General features: G+C 40.4%; 1 pseudogene; it reads right to left on the bottom strand.

Annotated features, from left to right (window-relative positions):
- Positions 1–840: 840 nt before the first annotated feature.
- LOC102835971 overlaps positions 841–10,973 on the bottom strand; it is an 11,249-nt pseudogene continuing 1,116 nt past the window's right edge.

Here is a 10,973-nt window from a genome sequence, read left to right on the forward strand (position 1 = left end):
ACCGACTCGATAGCACCTAACAACAACAACAATAATAGTTGAGGTCTGACCATCAAGCCATTGAGGCTATGTCAAATGGGTACTATTTGGGTCTTCTTATGCGTCAACCCTCACTTCATATCAGCTGTATGATTCATTCTCAGCTCTAGCCCTCTCTGGCTATGTCCTTGTCCATGGGCTCAGGTGTCCCCAGGTCTCACCACACTTTGGACCAACCAGCCCTTCCTCTTCGCTCTCTCATCTCCAGGTCAACAGGAGTCTATGGAATGTGATTGAACGCAGCCCATTTCTTCATTGCTGTCACAATGTTTTTTATGCCTTAGTTCTACTATGTCTCTATAAACTAGACTTTCATTGTTTGAGTCTAGTTTTTGTGTCACCCTGGATTTGCTTGGTCATAGTTTTCTGTTGGATGCACCTATAAGCATCCCAACATTATCCTTTCAGGTAGCAGAGAGAATGTTTCGGTCTTCATTGGAAGGCAGCTTATTGTGCTCTGCTGCTGCCTTTGTGGTAAGTGGCCAAGACACTGTCAGTCTGTATTTTCCAGTCTCTCATGTTGCTTGCGGGCATACCTTAATAATATCTTACCCAAGGCTTTGACTCTCCAACCTTTTTTTTCCTGGGATGTCCCTGTTGCTACAGAGGTATTAAGATTGCTGAAGAGCTGCAGGCTGCAGGCAGCAGGTGTACAGTTGGGGAGTGCTACTGGCTTCCATTCACTTGCTAGTTTAACACATAGATGGACAATGTCCCTGCTGTTGAGGGGATCTGGCTTCATGAGCAGCTGGCAGTGGGGCAGGTGGCATGATTCAGAAGTGTGGGGAGTCCTTAACTCCTTTAGTAACCTTTGGCTGATGGAAGCCAGAAGGCAGAGGGAGCTCCATAGTTCTCCTTCCTTCCATCTACTGTCCCAAGACCCAGTTGTTTCCTGTGGAAAAATTGGAGGAGATTCAGCAGCCAGCTGATATGATCAGCTTGATTCATCCTTTTGACTTTTTTTCCCCCTCCTTCCTTGTCTCATTTGCCCTTTCGCCTCATTTTTCCTTCCTTGGGGTTGCATTCACGAATGTATTATTGTTACATAAGTTTTTGCCTAAGGCCCTGTTTTCTAGGAAGTCTGGGTTAAAATATTACCATTAACTGTACCTTTGCATAAGTGTCTGTAAATTTTTTATGCGCTTACTATTGCTGCATATAGTTTTATGCATTATTCTTTCCACTTTCCTCCTTTCTAAATTTAAAACTGACTAAAAACAAGACCTGTGTGGTGCTGTAGGATAAGCGCTGGACTGCAAGGTCAGTTAGACCTACAAGGTTAGTGGTTCGAACTCACCAGCTATTCCTTGGACACCATGTACAAGGTAGTTGTGAGCTGAAACCGACTCAACGGCTCATAACAAGAATAACAAAAACAAGGCTCTGGTAGTAAATAGAAGTCCTGGTGTGATGCTGTAGGATGAGTAATGAACTGCTAACTGCAAGGTCGGTGGTTAAAACCCACCAGTCACTCCTTGAAAACCTATTCAGGGTCAATATGAGTCGAAACTGACTCAATGGCGCTTACCAACAGTCATTAATACTTTAGATCACAAAGTACCCACCCACCAGGCACCTTTACAATAATTTGTAACCTCACAATAGGCCTATGTTTAAGAACTATTAAAATTTTTAATTACCTGTTGCCCTTGAGTTAATTCCAATTCACAACGATCCCATGTTTTGCAGAGTAGAACTACTCCTTGGGGTGTTTTTGGCTGGGCATCCAACAACAACACTCTTTATGTAAGCACATTGCCTGACCTTTCTCCTGTGGTGCTGTGGAGTGGCTTTCGACCACCGATCTTTAATTTAGTAGCAGAGAACATACTATTGGTGTCACCAAAGGATCTGCAGGTGCAATTATTATCCCCTTTTTACAGATGGGGAAACTGAGGTTAAGATGCAAAGTAACTTGCAAAGGCACACAGTAGGTGACATATGAACTCCAGAATCCATACTCTTAAAGACATCAGCCACCCTTTAGCAAGCACCTGGCTTCCATGGGACCAAAAGTCGGAATGCCTCTCCTCATGAAGGTTTGAAGTTCCAAGAGGTTGTACTTCTGTTCATTAAAAAAAGAATTTTGAAAAAAGGGTTTAAACATGTGATCTCTCTCTCTGTTTTGTACAAAAAGGAAAGGGGAATGAACAGCTCTGCCCAGCCCCTTTAAGAAAGCTTGTATTGTTTTGGGAGTGATTTGAACTGAAGGTCTCAGACTTGGAGGTAGTTTAACCGAAGAATTGCAACTAAACAGTTGTGGTCCAGAAAATTGGGCTGCTCTCAGGTCAGGCTGTCCCCTGAGGAACTTGGAAGGGTTGCCTCAGAGAACAAGGGATTTTCAAAGTCTTTCCTTGTACACAGCCATGGCCTTCAGTTTAGTCTGCAAAAACATCTAGCTGCCCTATCTCTGTTTCCCTAGCAACTATATTCTTCTGATAAAGTCTCACTTACTGCTTGCATCTATACACCAAATGCGTTTTGCACTCTTTTCCCTTCCCCCAGGACTCTCCTTTGATTGTGTATGTAATAAATGCGCTGACCTAGGTTGGAGTCACAGTATCTCCATCAGAGTGCTGTGTCCCACCTGGTCCCAACTTTACTTATTTCATTTTGTGCCTTGTGTCTTCCTATTTTTCCTAATCTCCCGTTGCCCCTACTTGGGTTTAATCTCTCCGTGCGGGTCATGGAGTATAGCCACTTGTCAGACATGACAGTATTGTGATTTTGGAGAGAATTTACAGAGCAAAGCCTGATGTGTCACTGTAGGATAAGCACTGTACTGCTAACTGAAAGATCAGTGGTTCAAACCCACCTGCCAAACCTCAGAAACCCTATACAGGGTTGCTATGAGTTGGAACCTTCTTGATGGCACTTAGTAACAGCAACACCCATATTGTTCAGTGACATTGTTTACCTTTTCCACAACATGTCAGCATTCTCATTAGTTCCATTCTGGTTGTTTGGTTTGCATTCATTTCTTTTCATTGTCACCTCTTACATTCTCATATTTGGTCTAAGGTGAATGTTAACTATTAGATCTCGCTTAGATGATTGTCTAGAGACCGTACTCACAGGTGATATTTTTATTTTACGAGCCATTTTGTCTTTTGGCTGATAGGCGACCTCCAGGGATGATTTGAGTTCCAATTTTAAAGGGTATTCCACTGTGATGATCTTAGGGATTCCTCTTGTTGTTGTTATTGTTAAGTGCCGTCAAGTTGGTTCCAACTCATAACGACCTTATGCACAACAGAACAAAACACTGCTCAGTCGTGTGCCAATCTGACAATCATTGCTACGCTTAAGACCATTGCTCCTGCCACTGTGTCAATCCATCTTTTTAGGGGCCTTCCACTTTTTCGCTGACACTCCATTTTACCAAGCATGATGTCATTCTTCAGGGACTGGTTCCTCCTAATAATATATTCAAAGTATGAGGCGCAAAGTCTGGCCATCCTGGCTTCTAAGGAGCATCCTGGTTGTACTTCTAACACAGATTTGTTTGTTCTTCTAGCAGTCCATGGTACTTTTAAGATTCTCCATCAACACCATAATTCAAATGCATCAATTCTTCTATGGCCTTCCTTATTCACTGTCCAACTTTCACATGCATATGAAGCTACTGAAAATTACATCGTCTAGTTTTACCTTATTCCTCAGTGACATCTTTGCTCTTAAACGTTTTAAAAAGGTGTTTTTTGGAGATTGTTTTTTTGTAGGAGATTTACCCAATGAAACCCACTGCCTCCATTCTGACTCATGGTGGCCCGATAGGACAATGTAGAACTGCTTTTTAGGATTTCTGAAACTGCAAATCTTTTTTTCTTTCTTTCTTTTCATTGTGAATTAGGTGTAGGTTTACAGAACATATCAGTTTTCTACTCAACAAATTGTACAAATTTTGTTTCATCTCACTGACTTCAATGAAACATCTCTTATTCCACTTCCCTGTGTTTCCGGTTTCCATTCCTTCTTTCCAAAGGCTTTTGAACTTTGTCCTTAGGCAAATGTTGCCCTTTTGATCTCAAATAGGCAACTGTAAAGAGTATAGAGGTGAGGTCTGACCCTTCTAATTTCAACACGGGGAAGGAGAAGAATCACCATCAGCATCAGCATAAGACTGATTCCTACGAGGCTGACAGCCTCTACCCTTTCTTGCCAGTTCTGACACAAACCGTCTGTCCCACTGTACTCTTCACTTCTCAATTGGGTTTAATAATTCATTGCAATGGCCACACCGAACTCCCAGGTTATACTGATCGCATTTAAAATTCACAGGTTCAAATTCAGGATTAGAATTACTCAGGACACAGTTCTTCCAGGCAGGACAAGCTCTCTCCAGCCATACCCACAAGCAGGTGTCTCTGCTCCAGCAACGTTTAAAAGCTCTTTGAAAACTACTGATAAATGGCCAAAGGACAGTCCACTATAAGCTTCAGTCTGAAGTCTTCAGTTCTAACTCCATGGGTCAGCAAATTTAGCTCCTCAATAAAGTGCCTGAAAGCCACAAGTGAGACTCCTTCCCAAAGGCATTCAGCTTTACTTCTCCCACGGACTAAGAAACCCACCAGTCTACCCTGACTGCAGCTCTGACTTTTGGTTCTGCTTCTGCTGCTCCTGGGTTGCTCCTCTACTAACTCTTTGATTGTTGTCTGTCCATAGGCTATGGAAGTTCCCAAGGTCCTTTGGATCACAAATAGTGGATTGTGCATACCACCCCAGTGTTGGCATTCCCCCCATGTTTGCTGTTGTTGTTGTTGTTAGGTGCCTTTGAGTTGGTACCAACTCATAACCACTCCATGTGGGACAGAAGGAAGCACTGTCCAGCCCTGCACCAACCTTACAATCTTTGCTATGCTTGAGGCCATTGCTGTTGCCACTGTGCCAATCCACATCGTTGGGGGTCTTCTGCTTTTTATCTGACCCTCCACTTTACCAGGTATGATGTTCTTCTCCAGGAACTGGTCCCTACTGAGAATATGTCCAAAGTATGAGACATAAAGTCTGGCCATCCTGGCTTTCAGGGAGCCTTCTGGTTGTACTTCTTCCAACACAGACTTTTTTGTTCTTTTGGTGGTCCATGGTGCTTTTAAGATTCTCTTCCAACACCATGACTCAAATGCATCAATTCTTTCTTATTCATTGTCCAACTTCACAAGCATATGAAGTTTTTGAAAATACCAGGGCTTGGGTCAGGCACCCCTTAGTCCTCAAGCTGACATCTTTGCCCTTGCACACTTTAAAGAGGTCTTGTGCAGCAGATTTGTCTAATGAAAATACATTGCTTGATTTTTTTGACTGCTGTTTCCATGAGTGTTGATGGTTAATTTGAGCAAAATGAAGTCTTTGACAACTTCAACCTTTTCTCCATTTATCTTGATGTTATTTATTGATCCAGTGATAAGGAATTTTGTTTTCTTTATATTGAAGTGCAATATATTACCGAAGGCTGTGGTCTTTGATCTTCGTCAATAAGTATTTTAAGACCTCTTCACTTTCAGCAAGCAAGGTTGGATCATCTGCATATCACAGGTTGTTAATGAGCCTTCCTCGAATCCTGATGACACATCTTTCTTCATATAATCCAGCTTCTCTGATTATTTGTTCAGCATACAGATTGAATGGTGAAAGAATGCAACCCTGGAGCACACGCTTACACTAATTTTAAACCATTTGCTGTTCCCTTGTTTTGTTCAAACGATTTCCTCTTGGTCTATGTATAGATTCCTCATGAGCATAACTAAGTATTCTGAAATACTAATACTTCGCAATGTTGTCCATAGTTTGTCATGATGTACAAAATCAAAAGCCTTTGCGTAGTCAATAAAGCACAGGTAAACATCTTTCTGGTATTCTCTGCTTTCAGCCAAGATCCATCTGACGTCAGCAAAGATATTCCTCATTCCACAGCCTCTTCTGAAACCAGCTTGAACCTCTGGAAGTTCTCTGCCAATGTATGCTTGCAGCCGTTTCTGTATTACCTTTAGTGATACTTTACTCACGTGGGATATCAATGATATTGTCCAATGATTTCTGCATTCTGTTGGGTCACCTCTCTTTGGAAAGGTCACAAATATGGATCTCATCCAGTCAGTTGGTTGGCCAGGTAGCTGTCTTCCAAATTTCTTGGCATAGATGAGTGAATGCCTCGAGTGTCATATCACTTTGTTGAAAGATTTCAATTTGTATTCCATCAATTCCTGGTGCCTTGTTCTTTGCCAATGACTTCAATGCACCTTGGACTTCTTCCTTCAGGTTCATTGGCTCTTGATCATATGCTACCTTTTAAAACAGTAGAACATCAACTATTTCTTTTTGGTACAGTGGCTGTGTGTATTCTTTCCATCTTCTTTTGATGCTTTCTTCATTATTTAGTATTTTGCCATAGAATCCTTTGATACCACAAGTCGAGGTTTGAATTTTTTTCTTCTGTTCCCTCAGCTTGAGAAATGCTGAATGTGTTCTTCCCTTCTGTTTTTCTCATTCCAGATCTTTGAACATTTTGTTATAATATTTGAATTTGTCTTCTTGAGCTGACTTTTGCAATTCTCTGTTCAGCTCTTGTACCTCCTCACTTCTTCCTTTTGCTTTAGCATCTCTACACTGGAGAGAAAGTTTCAGTCTCTTTTGACATCCATTTCTGTCTTTTCCTTCTTTGTTGTCTTCTTAATGACCATTTGCTTTCTTCTTGTATGATGTTCTTGATATCATCTCACAACTCTTCTGATCTTTGATCATTAATGTTTAATTCATCAAATCTGCTCTTAAGATGATCTCTAAATTCAGGTGGGATATGTTCAAGGTTATATTTTGGATCATGTGGATTTGTTTTAATTTTCTTCAGCTTCAGCCTGAATTTGCATGTGAGTAATTGAGGGTCTGTTCCTCAGTCTGCCCTGGCCTTGTTTTGACTGATGATATGGAGCTTTTCATCCGTTTCTTTCCACAGATGTGGTCTATTTGATTTCTGTGTAATTCATCTGGTGAGGTCCATGTGTATTGTCATGTTTTATGCTGTTTAAAAAGTTATTTGCACCGAAGAAGTCATTGGTCTTGCAAAATTCTATCATGCCATCTCCATCATCATTTCTTTTGCCAAGGTCATGTTTTCCCAAAACTGATCCTTTTTGTTTCCAACCTTTGCATTTCAATTGCTCATAATTATCAGTATATCTGAACTGCATGTTTGATCAATTTCAGACGGAAAAAATTGGTAGAATTCTTCAATTTCATCACCACTGGCTTTAATGGTTGGTGTGTAAATGCGAATAACAGTTGTATTAACTGGTCTTCCTTGTTGTTGTTGTTGTTCAATGCCATCATAAGTCATAGTGATCCTGTATAGGGTTTCTGAGGAGCAACTGGTAAGTTTGAACTGCTGACCTTGATATTTAAACCGGCCTTTTGGTTCAGTGTTTATCCCACAGTGCCACATCAGGACTCTAGTCTTCCTTGTAGTCATATGGATTTTATCCTGTTACAGGAACCATTGTACTTCAAGGTAGATCTTGAAATGTTCTTTTTCATGATGAATGCAACGCCATTCCTCTGCAATTTCTCATTATTGTCATAGTAAACCATGTGGTTGTCAGATTCAAAATGACCAATCCCTGTCCAATTCAGCTCTCTAATGTCTAGGATATCGGCATTTATTCATTCCATTTCATTTTGACAACTTCCTATTTGCCTAGATTCTATTTCTTACATTCCAATGTTCCGATTATTAGAGGATGTTTACTGTTGTTTCTCCTTATTTTCGATTGTGCCCTATCAATAAATGAAGGTCCTAAAAGCTTTACTCCTTTTGTGTCATCATGGTCAATTCCACTTTGAGGAGGCAGCTCTTCTCCAGTTGTCTTCTGAGTACCTTCCAACCTGAGGGCCTCATTTTCCAGGACTATAGCTGACAATATTCTGGTGTTCTTCATCATGTTTCAATATTCAATATTCTGGTACTACCTGACAGTTTTCCACTGATATTCATTCATAAGGTTTTCAGTGAGTAAATATTTGGAAGTAGTCTGTCTCTCCTTCTTAGTTTTTCTTAGTCTGGAAGCTCTTAAATACCACCTGCCCACCATTGGTGACTGCTGGTATTTAAAATTCTGGTGGCATAACTTCCAGAATCACAGCAACAAGCTGACCATCACAGTAGAGCTAGTCTATTATTCGGCTGAAAATTGATCCATGAGCTTGAGTTCATTTCTAGACCTGGAGAGTGACTAAGTGCCATAGTCTCAGGGCTCTCACAAGTCGCTAGCCCATCAGCAAACTTAATGATTTTGAGTTTTGTTCTACATTTTCTTGGGCTCTATAAAGGAACTTAAGGAGCTCTGGTAGTGTAGTGGTTATGAATCGGGCTGCAAACCACAAGGTCAGCAGTTTGAAACTACCAGCTCTTCCAAGGGAGAAAGATGAGGCTTTCTGTTCCCATAAAGATTTACAGCCTCGGAAACCCTGTACAGGGTTGCTATTAGTTGGAGCCGACTCCAAGGCACATAACAACAAATAAAGGAACTTAGGAGTCCTGGTGTGGCGCTACAGAATAATGCACTGGACCACAAGGTTGGTTTAAACCCTAAGGTCAGAAGTTCAAACCCACTTGCCACTCATCAGAAACCCTATTTAAAGTCACTGTGAGTCTGAGCCAACTCAATGACACTTAACAACAACAGCAACATGAAGGAACTTATATTGTGATCCTCTTCAGAGCATTTACTAGTAGTAGCCAAGCACCATCTAGTTCTTCTGGTCTCAGAGTTGTAGAGACTGCTGTTCACATGGTCCATTAGTCCACCGGACTAATTGTTTCTAAGCACCTTCAGTTTTCTTCAGTCTTCTGGAGAGGGAGAGACTAATAGATGCACTTTAGATAGTCACTCATGAGCTTTTAAGATCCCAGTCACTACTCATCAAAGTGGGATGTAAAGTAGCAGACAGCCTCATCTTTTTCTCATTGAGCAGGAGGTGGAATAGAACCTCCGGCCTTTCCGTTAGCAGCCCGTTTCCTAAATCGCTATACAACCAACACTCCTTGCCCAATGCAATTTATTGTTCCCTTTCTTGACTGTTGCTTCCATAGACATTGATTGTGAATTTGAGAAAAATTAAACCCTTGACAACTTCAATCTTTTCTCCATTTGTCATGATGCTTTTTTTTTCCTTTGTCCAGTTGTAAGGATTCTTGTTTTCTTTCTGTTAATATGTAGTCCATATTGAAGGTTACACTTTTTTATTTTTATCAATAATTGCTCCAAGTCCTCTTCCCTTCAAGCAAGCAAGATTGTGCCATCTGCATATCATAAACTGTCAATGAGCCTTCCTCCAGTCCTGATGCCTAATTCATCTTCATATAGCCTGACTTCGAGGATCATTTGCTCAGCATACAGATTGAATAAGTATGGTAAACGGATATAACTCTGACGCAAACCTTTCCTGATTTTAAGCCACATAGTATCCCCTAGTTCTTTTTGAACAACTGTCTGTTGATTTGTGTACAGGTTCTGCATGAGCACAATTAAGTGTTCTGGAATTCCCATCCTTTGTAATGTTATCCATAGTTTGCTATGAGCCACACTGCTGAGTGAGTTTGCATAGCCAATGACACACAGGTAAACATCTTTTTTATACTTTCCATTTTTACCCAAGACACACCTGATGTCAGCATTGATATCCCTCGATGTATGTCCTCTTTTGAATCTGGCATGAATTTCTGGCAGTTCCCTTTTGAATAATCTTCAGCAAAATTTTACTAGCATGTGATATTAATGACATTGTTCAACAATTTTTGTATTCTGTTGGACCACCCTTCTTTGGATTGGGCATGGATATTGATGTCTTCAGGGAGCACAGTGGTTCCATACAATAAGCAGTAGACTGCGAACCACAAGTTCCATGGTTTAAGCCTGCCAGTCACTCAGTAGGAGAAATGAGGCTTTCTGCTCCTGCAAACATTTAGAAAGCCCAGGAAACCATATACAGGGTCATTATGAGTCAGAACCGTCTCAACGACACTTGAACAACAACAACATCAATCTTTTCCTGTCAGTTTGCCACGTAGTGGTCTTTCACATGTCTTAGACTTGACAAGTGTTTCCAGTATTGTATCACATTGCTGAAACATTTCAATTGGTATCCCATCAATTCCTGAAGCCTTGGTTTTCACTACTGCCTTCAGTGTAACCTGGACTTCTTTCTTTGATACCATGGATTTATGATGACCTTTTGCTATGGCTGAATATTGATCAATTCTTTTTGGTACAGTAACTCTATGTATTCCTTCCATCTTCTCCTTTTTTTGATTGTGAGACTGGTTTTTATTTCACATTGACACGAGTTCTGTTTAGAAAACTTCCATGAACAAAGCATATGCCTTTGACCTAAAATGGCAGTTTACAATCTCTGTTCTCTCTCTCCACATCATTTAACAATTTTCAGGTGATGCTATAAGCTATAATATGTACATTCTGTACTTATACTGATAAAGAATTAACATGCAATTTACTAAGTAAAATAGCACAAGAAAATGTTTAGTTTTATACATGTCAAAAGGCTTAAAAATAACTTTAAATATAACAGATGCTTCTAAAAGGTCTCAGTTAATATATAAGTAAAGGGCTGAAATTCACCTTCAAAAAGACTTCTAAAGCAAGAAAATAAGTTACTTTGCCTCTTAGGGAAAAAACAGCGTTGGTCTTACAAAAAAATACAAACTTCAATAAAATTGTATGGTTTCTAAAGCATTAGTTTTGTAACTAATCTCTCAGTTATTTAATTCATCATTTAATACATGAGTATCAATAGTTCACAAGTCAAGTTGAGAAACAAACAAATCTTTATTGCCTTGTTGTTGTTGTTGTCAGGTGCCATCAAGTTGGAACCGACTCATAGCGACCCCATGCACAGCAGAACGAAACAATGTCCGATCCTGG

The sequence above is a fragment of the Chrysochloris asiatica genome, unplaced genomic scaffold (genome assembly GCF_000296735.1).
Source record: "Chrysochloris asiatica unplaced genomic scaffold, ChrAsi1.0 scaffold00089, whole genome shotgun sequence".
NCBI lineage: Eukaryota > Metazoa > Chordata > Mammalia > Afrosoricida > Chrysochloridae > Chrysochloris > Chrysochloris asiatica.